Below are 10,871 nucleotides of genomic sequence, written 5' to 3' on the forward strand. Positions count from 1 at the left end.
TAATTTTAAAATTGCGTTTCCATATTAAATGGTGTACCACAGGGTTTTGTGCTGGGTCCACTTCTCTCTAGTATATTTACTAATGATATAGAAGATGGCCTATAAAGTATATATTTTCATAGATGTCACTAAATTGTGCAGGGTTATTAAGTCAAATCAGGATATCTCTGTCTTACATTGGGACTTAAACAAACATTAGGACTGGGCAGTCAAATGAAGAATTCAGTTTAATGTAGATAAGTGTAAGGTCATGCACCTCGGGAAGTAGGTGAATTACTAATGGAAAAGGGCCTAGGGGTACAAGTTGACATGGCTATAGTGCTCAGTGTCAAGGAGTAGCAGCCAAGTCAAATAGGATACTAACTGCATAAAAAGAGGTACAGATGGAGCACCTCTCGGCCAGCGCTGGGGCTTGCCAGAATGCCCCCATTCCATCTGACTGGGAAGCGTGGGCGTCCGTCACACACGCACGTGCCAGTTTCCAGGTGGCGGGGGATGCGATCGGAGGGGACCGGCGGGGAGCTCTGTTGGAAAGGGACATGCACGCATCTCATGTGCTCGTCCCCTTCCGGGGGTTGGTGGGGGCTCGTGGTTGGCCGTCCGACTGCCAGACCCCTGCTGGATAAGAGTGGCTCCATCTGTATAGAGGCAAGGCTTGGCACACTACATAAGTAATATTACCACTATATAAAGCATTGGTGAGAGCTCACCTGGAATTCACCATAAAAAGTATATTATTGAACTGCAAAAAAGTACAAAGAAAGGCAACTAAACTGATCAGCGGTCTAGAGTCCAGGTTTGGTACGTTACACTGGAGAAACGGTGTTTAAAAGGGGAGATGATCAATATCTACAAATATATCAGGGGTCAGTATAGGGAACTGTCAGGAGCTCTGTATACTTTGAGGACTGTGCATAGAACCCGTGTGCACCCACTGAGATTGGAGGAGAGGAGAGTTCATACCATCCAAAGGAACGTACTTACGGTCAGGACAGTTAACATTTGGAATTCCCTACCAGAAGTGCTAGAGTAGGCAGACTCAATAAACACATTCAAGAGAGGGCTAGGCAAATTTCTAGCATAGAAAAACATACTGTACACTGATACAACCCTCAGGTTAATGCACATTGGAGGGACCGGTCATTGATAAATAGGCCATTAAAAAAGTGGACTATATAAAAATGAGAGGAGCTGAATGGTTAGTTTTTTTTTTTTTTTTTTAACTCTCTCTACTTTATTTATCTCCAAGTTCGGATAAATCTACCCCTATGTGTTGTACCTAGGAGTTCTCTTAAGATTTTTCAATGGCAAAAACTATACGGTGCCGGTGTTTATAGACGTTTGTTTTGTTGATTACAATAATTTCAAGTAGATAGAATTTGTATTATCTTGTAGAGCATTATAACATTGCTTCTGCTTTTTTTTTAAAGTTAGACCAATTTGAGATACATTTTCTAAACTCTCCATTTGATTATGTCGTTTTTTCTTTCCATCATTGGTATATACTAGCATCTGACATATTGTACTATATGCTTTCTTTAATTATTGTAACCAGGTAACAAACGATGCACCGCTGTGTATGCAAGTCAACTTGTCAAGCTCTAAAATAGGTTGAAACATAAAAAAAAACCCAGAATTTTAATACATTAATGGCATATATCATTTACCAGAAGGGAAAATGTTCACACTTCAAAGAGCAAAAAACCTTAATTATAAACCATGACATACACAAGAAAAAACAATATCATAGATAAAAAAAACACAATTGCTGATGTGTTTTTTTTTAATAGGTTTCTGTTACGTTCTGGTCCAACCTAAAAATGTAATATATATATTTTTTTATATAAACCCCTTTTTTTTCTGGCGTATCTATAGAATAATGGATGAAACGCGTGCAGTACACACAAATACAAAGTCCCACGGGGGGCCCACACACCGCTTACCATGTACCCATGTAAAAATACTCACCTCTCCAATGGTCCAGCACTGGAATCGCAGCATCAAAAATCGATGGGAAAATGGCCGCTGTGAGAAGTTGGCAATCCCCTATTTTCAACCTTAGCAAACTTGTCTTAGAGGTATCAGTCTACTAATGAGTAAAAGAGTTAGTCTGAGTACCAGGGACGCTTTAAGAGAGGAGAAAGCATGTGTGCAGCCTCTTTTGTCCCGGTTACCTCCTCTCTACCAGTAGCATCGCATCGCCAGAGTGTTTGTGCGTTAGAGAGCTCAGATTCTAATGTACAAGGCTCCGTGAAAATGGTACAATGGCAATTTTTCCTTCGATATCCACAGCACTGTCTTTATCACAGGACACTGTGCCATAAAACTATGCTTTTCATCAGGGCCGGCTCAAGGGACGCTCCATAGGAGCGGCAGCACTGGGCGCGACCCCTAAGGACAGTTACAGGGGGAGGTGAGGTGGTACCTGGGCAGCGTGGGGTACGGGCTGCATGAAGCGCCCAGGGGCTGTGGGTGCAGCTTCAGAGCGGGCAGTCCGCAGTGTCCGATAAAGCGCTGAGTGAGCGGACAATGCGGACAGCGGCAGCAGAATTTCAAAGTTCAAAAGATAGGCCGGCCAACGATTAACTGAGAGCGCTCACTTAAGAGTTCTTAAAAGAAGCAAGGCAGCACTTGGGACATTGCCATCAAACCATTGTGGATGGGCTAATTAAAATATTTTCTTCATACATTTACTTCATGGACAGACAAGTTTTGTAGTCAAACTGAGCAATCCATTGAACTTTAATACAGAAGACTTTTTTGGGGTTCTTTAGAATTATTTAGACATATATGGATGCCAGGGAAAGGTCCGAGGAAAATCATTTAATACTTCACACATTCAGTGTGGAATAAGGAAAATGTTTTGCCCCCTCCCTGTAAAGATCTCATCATCTCTGAAAGCTGGAAAATAAAGAAACCAAAACAAGAAAATTACTGTCCACTGGAATGTCTTACATCAGCAAAAAATGAAAAAAGTCTCTGAATAGCCAGCTAAGATATCATACCATTTATTAATTGGAATTTCAGGTTCAGCACATGATCATGTTTATTTATTTTACTATGTTTTCTTAATTCTAATACTATAGATAGATAGATAGATAGATAGATAGATAGATAGATAGATAGATAGATAGATAGATAGAGTAGATATATATGCATTTTAATTTTATTGGGGTAATTTCTACCACAGGTGCAGTGAGTACAGCTGCTATGGGGCCAGAGCTGAGAGGGGCCACCTTCCCTGTCACAGTTACATGTGTTATATACAGGGGTGTAGCTACCATAGGTGCAGGAAGTGCAGCTGCTATGGGGCCCAGAGCTGAGAGGGGCCACCTTCCCTGTCACAGTTACATGTGTTATATATAGGGGTGTAGCTACCATAGGTGCAGGAAGTGCAGCTGCTATGGGGCCCAGAGCTGAGAGGGGTCACCTTCCCTGTCACAGTTACATGTGTTATATACAGGGGTGTAACTACCATAGGTGCAGGGGGTGCAGCTGCTATGGGGCCCAGAGCTGAGGGGCCACCTTCCCTGTCACAGTTACATGTGTTATATACAGGGTGTGATTACCATAGGTGCAGGAAGTGTAGCTGCTATGGGGCCCAGAGGTGAGAGGGCCACCTTCCCTGTCACAGTTACATGTTTTATATACAGGGGTGTAGCTACCATAGGTGCAGGGGGTGCAGCTGCTATGGGGCCCAGAGCTGAGAGGAGCCACCTCCCCTGTCACAGTTACATGTGTTATATACAGGGTGTAGCTACCATAGGTGCAGGGAGTGCAGCTGCTACGGGCCCAGAGCTGAGAGGGGCCACCTTCCCTGTCACAGTTACATGTGTTATATACAGGGTATAACTACCATAGGTGCAGGGGGTGCAGCTGCTATGGGGCCCAGAGCTGAGAGGGGCCACATTCCCAGTCACAGTTACATGTGTTATATACAGGGTGTAACTACCATAGGTGCAGGAAGTGCAACTGCTATGGGGCCCAGAGCTGAGAGGGTCCACCTTACCTGTCACAGTTACATGTGTTACATACAGGGGTGTAACTACTATAGGTGCAGGGGGTGCAGCTGCTATGTGACAAGAGCTGAGAAGGGCCACCTTCCCTGTTCAGTTACAGGGGTGTAACTACCATAGGTGCCGGGAGTGCAGCTGCTATGGGGCCCAGAGCTGAGCGGGGCCACCTTCCCTGTCACAGTTAAGGTGCCCATACACGGTCCGTTAAACGGATCCGTTTGGGTCTTAATTAGCATGCATCGTATCGGATCGCATGCCTAGTGCATGCCTAGTGCATGCAATGCGATCCGATACGATGTTTAGCTAGTACAAAAAGTATGTGCAGCACATACTTTTTGTACCGTACTATGTGATGCGCGGGAGCGCACATCGCATAGTACAAAACGGACGTTGCGGGAACGGACCGTCTATGGGTACCTTTACATGTGTTACATACAGGGGTGTAGCTGCTATAGGTGCAGGGGGTGCAGCTGCTATGTGACAAGAACTGAGAGGGGCCACCTTCCCTGTCACAGTTACATGTGTTATATACAGGGTGTAGCTACCATAGGTGCAGAGAGTGCAACTGCTATGGGGCCAGAGCTGAGAGGGGCCACCTTCCCTGTCACAGTTACATGTGTTATATACAGGGGTGTAGCTACCATAGGTGCAGGGAGAGCAGCTGCTATGGGGCCAGAGCTGAGAGCGGCCACCTTCCCTTTCACAGTTACATGTGTTATATACAGGGTGTCGCTACCATTGGTGCAGGGGTGCAGCTGCTATGGGCCCAGAGCTGAGAGGGGCCACCTTCCCTGTCACAGTTACATGTGTTATATACAGGGTGTAACTACCATAGGTGCAGGGAGTGCAGCTGCTATGGGGCCCAGAGCTGAGAGGGGCCACCTTCTCCTATCACAGTTACATGTGTTATATACAGGGTGTAGCTACCATAGGTGCAGGGAGTGCAGCTGCTATGGGGCCCAGAGCTGAGAGGGGCCACCTTCCCTGTCACAGTTACATGTGTTATATAAAGGGATGTAGTTACCATAGGTGCAGCTGCTATGGGGCCCAGAGGTGAGAGGGGCCACCTTCCCTGCCACAGTTACATGTGTTATATACAGGGATGTAGTTACCATAGGTGCAGCTGCTATGGGGCCCAGAGCTGAGAGGGGCCACCTTCCCTGTCACAGTTACATGTGTTATATACAGGGATGTAGTAACCATAGGTGCAGCTGCTATGGGGCCCAGAGCTGAGAGGGGCAACCTTCCCTGCCACAGTTACATGTGTTATATACAGGGATGTAGTTACCATAGGTGCAGCTGCTATGGGGCCCAGAGCTGAGAGGGGTCACCTTCCCTCTGTATACATTTATCACCCCTATAGGGGGCCTTACAAACGTTTGCTATGGTGCTGCAGATATCTAGTTACACCACTTTCTGCAAGTCATAAATTCTTTTCTCTTCCTACATGTAAATTTCATTATTTAAAACTTTCAGTTTCTGATGGGAAATTCACTGTATAGGTAGTTGCATAATTGGTAGTCTCAGTGCTACAGTACCGTATTGTATAATGTAATGCGTTGGTTGCAGAACATGTTTCAAGGTAGAAAATGGAGAAAATGATCAACCTTTTCCGACACAATTGAAATGACCATTGACGTGTTATGCGTCTCATGAAACTTGCATTCACTTTGAAACCAAGACAATTTAAAGAATAGGCAGTAAAATGCCTTGGGGCCTTGAGGCTTATATATATATTGATCTACATTACGTTAAAACTACAAGTTTTAATTACACATTGAATTTACATTAGACTAGCTGTATATTCTCACATCTGCATGACCCTCATTCCTTCTAAATCACCAAGTCTGAAATTAAGGTGTCATCAAGAAGTTTCAAAAGTTCAGTTGATAACTTAGTAAAGGTCCTCTTCAGAAATCACATCTTTTTTTTAAATAATATTTTTATTGAAAAATAAATGGCACACATGGAAATTTGGATATAGGCGCGGGTCATTACATGGTATGGCAGTAATTTAATGTAGTCATCCAGGGTGTATTTTTGATAAGACATTGTATTGCTTTAAAGGTATTAAACGGTCCAGTAGGATCTGGCACAGCAAACAACAGACACGTTTTTGAAAAACATGTTATACCAAGTGGACAGTTGGATATATTGTCGCAGGATGTCTTTTTCTGTATCAGGTAATAAGATAACATAAGGCAGCCAAGTATCAAAGAACCTTGCCACCCATGATTCAGTGTCTCAGAAGTTACATTCTTATTATAGAAAATGTATATCATTGGTCAGCAGAACCCAATTGGCCACAATTGATTCCTTCTCCTGGAAGAGATGCCCAGAGAAGGGATTAAGCAACTATACACTAAAACAACAACTGAGGATCCACAGTAGAGGGAATATGATAATCCCTCTCTCCATAGGATGCCAGGCAAGGACAATTTACTAAACTTAATACATTTTTTCAATGAGAAACGTTTGACTTAGGGATGCTGTGGAATTCTCTAAGGTGCCATTGCTCAAAAAAGTTTGGGAACTACTGTCATAGGCACTAGCAACTGTTGGAGTTCTGTGGACCATGCTAAGATTTTTGGTAGGTAATGCTGTTTTAGACTTACTTTTGTAAAGTCAAGGGCCAGTAATGCTGGGGAAGAAACACTTGAAGACTCGATGCATGTGCTCTTTGTGATCTGCAGAGTATAACACCAATGGAGACATGATGCAGTAAGTAGCCGAAGTTCTCAACCAATATTTTTGGTAGGTAATGCTGTTTTAGACTTACTTTTGTAAAGTCAAGGGCCAGTAATGCTGGGGAAGAAACACTTGAAGACTCGATGCATGTGCTCTTTGTGATCTGCAGAGTATAACACCAATGGAGACATGATGCAGTAAGTAGCCGAAGTTCTCAACCAATACCAGAGAAAGTATTAATCTAGAATACCAGGACATTAGGTACTGTAGATGGAGTGGAGCTTCAGAACACCAGGGTGGACCAGCGGGTAATGGGTAGCAGTGTGGTAATACAGTGGTATGCACGCTAATCCTGCAGGACAATCTCAGGTTATATCGCAGGTCACCAGAGGTACGTGGAACACATCTTTGGTCTTACTGTGGGATTCCCACTAAGATGTGTTCCACTTACTGTACCTCTGGTTACACAAAGGGGTTTATTCTGTTTGGTACGGTGGAACCGTAAACGGGCGGATCGTTTTTTTTTTTATCTGCGCATGCGTAGCTTTCGAAATGCGCATGTGCGGCGACCTCACACCGCTCACGGACGGGTCTCTCTGTGCGAAAAAACCTGTCCGCAAGAGCACGGTCATTGTGGGCGGCATGTGGGCGTTTTTATGGGAGCGGCCGGAATAATGAGGAAAACTGGGCGTAAACATGGGCGTACACAGGGGTGTGCACACAAAATGCACGGTGCCACAACCGTCTCGATCGGCGAACGCACCGTGTGTTTTGGCCCAAAAACATGCGGGCGCCAAAGATAGCTCCAGACCACCCCTAGAGATACCGTATGAGAGCAGACACCTGGGTCTGCTAATTAACGCTGATTACTACTCAAACACATACACCTGAATGTACTAAGCAATGCTGCAGCCTATTAAGTGAAAACCATGATTTCACTACCTGTAAGTCACACACAGCCCTCAAACACATTGGAAGCATATCTTTCTACACTTCAACATGTAAAGGTTGGTTTAATTTTAGGTAAGATTTATTCTAAGAGCTGCTTATATATAGCAAGGTAGTTATTTTGGGGGACATTTACCAAAATGGATTTGTAGAAAAAAGGTGTATTCGTAGGGAGAAATACACCTTTTTTTTACAAATTTGTATTTTCGGGATTTACAATCCCGAAAATACAACAATTTGTATTCCTAAAGATGGAACATTCGTATTTGTATTTACAAATACGAATGTCTACACCATCGATAGAATACGACAGAAATCACCATTCAAAAGAATGGTGGTTCCTGATGTACTAAGCAGCCGTACTGATAATACGGCTGCTAAGTGGTGTAAAACACCCACGCAAATACGACAGGAAAATACACCCTGCTTTCCCTGTCGTGTTTGCTTTAAGCCTGCACGGATCAGTCAGATCCGTGCAGGCTTTAGTGTAAAAAAATAGAAAAAAAATAAATATATAAAAAAAAACCAGCGTGGGGTCCCCCCCACAGCTGTAACCAGCACCAGGCTGGGGCCGGTAATTAAAAATCAGGGAACCCGACAAATAGGGGTTCCCCGAATTTTAACAACCAGCCCCAGGCTCCAGGTCCGGGGCTGGTTCCCAAAATACGGGGGACAAAATGACTAGGGGTCCCCCGTATTTTAAGAACCAGCCCCAGGCCAAACCAGCCAGCAGGGTAATGTCACAGCCGGGGGACACTTATTATATAAGGTCCCGCGGCCAAAACATTAACCCTACCGACCAGTCAGCCTGGCCAGGGGCCCTGGGGGTGTGGGGACCCCCCCAATGAAGGGGTCCCCCCCCCTCCAGGACTTACCTGACCAGGCTGAAGCCTGATGCTGTCCTCGATGCCCCTGGGCGGTGGGCATCGAGCTGATAGTGGTGTAAAAAAAAGATTAAACTATTGTCTAATACTGGGGCACTATGAGTCCCAGCAAGCCTCCCCCGCAAGCTGGGACTTGGAGAACCACAAGTCCCAGCCTGCGGGGCATTAAAGGGCCCGCTGGGTCTTGTAGTGCCACAGTATTAAAAATAGTACAATAAAACACACTGACACATACTTAAAATAAAACTTTAATACATACAAAGCCCACACATACTAATACTTACCTATCTTCTTTCCGTAGGTAGCCCTGGTCCTGATGTCCTGCAGTTCTGTGTCGGCGTTCTTCTTCATGTCGACGTCCTTCTTCAAGTCGACGTCGCTGTCGGCGATGGCGTCCGGAGTCCGGAGTCTGACGAAATCCATGGAGGAAGCTGTGGAAGGAAACCATACTCACCTGTCCCAGGGCGACGTAGTCCAGGTAAGGGTCTTTGCAAAAAAACAAACCGACACCCGAAACCAGCCGGACAGCAGGAGCCGCACGGTGTTTGTGTACTTCGTGCGGCTCCGCCTCCCGAATGCCGCTATTGGCCGCCTTGTGGCCTAGCGGCCAATCAGGAGCCGCTAGGCCGCAAGGCGGCCAATAGCGGCATTCGGGAGGCGGAGTATATAGTATATATATTTATATTTGATCAAGAGAGGAACATCTTTTTAGACGTTTTACTGAACCCCCCCCCCACACACACACACACACAAATGCCAAGCAATGCTATTTTTTTTTTCAAATTACTTAATACAGTTTAAAAAGTATTTTTAAAAATATATATTATAATATTTTATTAAACAATTACATGTCTATGGGATGTTTTGAACCCCTTTTACCCCCTACTACATAGGCCCCCATTTAAAAATAACTTTTCACACCCCATTAACAATAAACCATCCTAATAATTTTACTAATAATAGAACCTCCCAACACCACCTTGGTAGCAAAACAACAAAGCCCAAAAAAACACCCTGTGAAAAGCCACGCCCACCCTGTGACCCAGTGGCATTAACACCTCATACAGGGAAGGGTGTGTCAGAGGAGACTGTAATTCCTCTCTTTGCACTTTTATTACTGACGCATGTGAATCAGAATGCCATTCTACAACACGACATTGGCATGTGATGATCACTGATCACGTGCCTCCACATTACTGATGGGGTTGTCACGTGATCAGGAGAATGTGTACAGATTTCTTCTTAAATGCCAAAAGATTTCTATGAGAAGAGATAATATATAATTATATAATAACCCAGGTCGATAGTGTATATATAAATATACCTATAGGAAAAATATATATATATAATTTTTTTATTTTATTTTTTATATAAAAAATTTTTTTTGCCACATAAATAAATAATTAAAATATATAAATATATGCAGGATGGGACAAATTAATATGCAGTATGAGACGAATAGATATAAAATAGCAGCAGTTTTAGTGAGTTAGGAGCAGGTATTATGTATTCATAATTTTTTGGTGAAAATAAAGTTGAAGAGTCTTAGTGAAATAAGCAAATTTAATCATCAACAGTGATTTATGAATAATAAATATAAATATATAGGTGAATCATACAAAAGTGATTTTGGTGTTTTTAGCTTTTTATTAATTAATATATATTACAGTGATTACTATAAATAAGGACATAATGGTATATTTGTGAATAAAATAGTGAGTCCAATCGTGAAGGTGATTGAGCCATGGTATCTCTGTCTTGTCCTTATCGCGAGGTATACGTTTTTCCTGTACATTACAGAACCCGTTCTTCTCAGGTAGTCACCTGTCCTGATACTGTACGGGCCCGAACACTGCTTGGCTGCCAAGATCGAACGGGGTTGGGCATTACCAGCGTGGTATGACTGTAATGTTTATTCCATGTTCCATTGCCTCTCGGACTTTGATACCTTATTGCTCGTATAGTGAGACCTGAGTGAGGGTTTGGGAAGAAAGGAAAAGAGGAAAAAAGGTGATCCAGTTTGTGATAGTATAGTGAGGTTTAGAGGGTGTTTACAAAACCTTCACAGGAAAGGTGCAATCTCGTATCCTTCATTTAAACCGCTTGGATATAGCGTCTGGAGTTGGAAGATCCAGTACATCTCCCTTTGGGACAATTTCTTAGCCAGGTCGCCTCCTCTGTCCCCCAACTGGACATGTTCGATTCGATGCTTTCAACGTCAAATCTTCAGGGTTAGAAGCATGGGTTGCGGTGAAATGTCTAGGAACTGCGTGATTGTCCATTTTGTTCTTTATGCTTCTAACATGTTCCTGGATTCTGATTTTTAGGGGGCGTT

General features: G+C 43.7%; 1 pseudogene; it reads right to left on the bottom strand.

The window, feature by feature from the left end:
* Positions 1–10,327: 10,327 nt before the first annotated feature.
* On the bottom strand, positions 10,328–10,447 carry LOC146005952 (5S ribosomal RNA; annotated as a pseudogene).
* Between the last annotated feature and the right edge of the window lie 424 nt (positions 10,448–10,871).

The sequence above is a fragment of the Crinia signifera genome, chromosome 5 (genome assembly GCF_055691185.1).
Source record: "Crinia signifera chromosome 5, ASM5569118v1, whole genome shotgun sequence".
NCBI lineage: Eukaryota > Metazoa > Chordata > Amphibia > Anura > Myobatrachidae > Crinia > Crinia signifera.